Source organism: Cyprinodon variegatus, unplaced genomic scaffold (assembly GCF_000732505.1).
Source record: "Cyprinodon variegatus isolate N-32 unplaced genomic scaffold, C_variegatus-1.0 Scaffold1617, whole genome shotgun sequence".
Classification (NCBI taxonomy): Eukaryota; Metazoa; Chordata; class Actinopteri; order Cyprinodontiformes; family Cyprinodontidae; genus Cyprinodon; species Cyprinodon variegatus.
The window spans coordinates 116503-117605 of NW_015152070.1; positions in this window are offsets into that span (position 1 = coordinate 116503).

The following is a 1103-nucleotide window of genomic DNA, read 5'->3' on the forward strand; positions in this document are numbered from 1 at the left end:
TACCACTTTATAATGTATATGTATTAAATAACCACGAGACATGACAACAGATTTAGACATAAATTGTGATATCCAGCCAATATTCTGCCAGAAGCTTTTTAGTACCTGCAGAAAACGTTTGACCTGGAGTGGAACTTGCTAAGATCCTTTGAAATAAGAAGAGTTTTTGTTTTTTGAATGATGTATAACTTTATCTGGATAATGAAAACAAGAATAAATACAAATCAGTACTCTTAATCCACTTTTTTTTAATTTATTTTTTTTTTTTTTTTACAAAAATCACTAAAGGCCTTTGTTTTTTTTGTTGTTTTTTTTTAAGTTCCCGCTGCAATGCTCCCTTAAATAAATCCTAGAAATACCTAAACAGTGCCATTCATGCCTACAGTTTTTGATGCATTGTGAGCTTAATAAAGTGTTCTACAACTGAACGATTCCCCTCACTTCTTTTTTAAGAGATCTCTCACCTTTGTCAGGTTGCTGTTGTTTTTCTTCTTTTCATCTTTTTGCTTTTTTTCCCTTGATTTGTCAGATTCAGAAACCTGCTATCACTGTAAAAAAAGAGCCTAAAAAATTCCTGGAAAAGGACAACGATGATCGGAAGCTAAAACATGCTGAGGGGCCAGTGGCTAAAAGCTCAAAAAAAGAAGAATCATCTCCTGTTGATTGTAGCGGTCCTGGGCTCCAAAAGAATGAAGGCGGAAATCAGATGAAGAATGGAGAGGTAATACAGATGCTGCACAGATGCAAGGAAGGGACCTTTTACCCAATCTGTAACATCACTTTGATTTTCTTCTCAATAGGATATGTTCTTCTATCCACCTCTTCCCACCATGCCTTTCCCGTCCTCCCTGAACATGGAAGCAGCATCGTACAGTTTACCTCAGAAAGTAGTCGTAAATTTGGCCTTTATTAGGAACCCAACCAGGATATCTGTTCTCTGGAACATTGAGGATAAAGACCCCTTGGCGCCACCTATGGAAAGTTACATGTAAGAGGCAACACTCGACAAATAATACTTGAGAAAAAGTAGTTGGGACCAGTATAATGTAGTGAAAATAAATGAAGACAATGAGTTTAATATCATCTGTTTACTCTTTCCATGC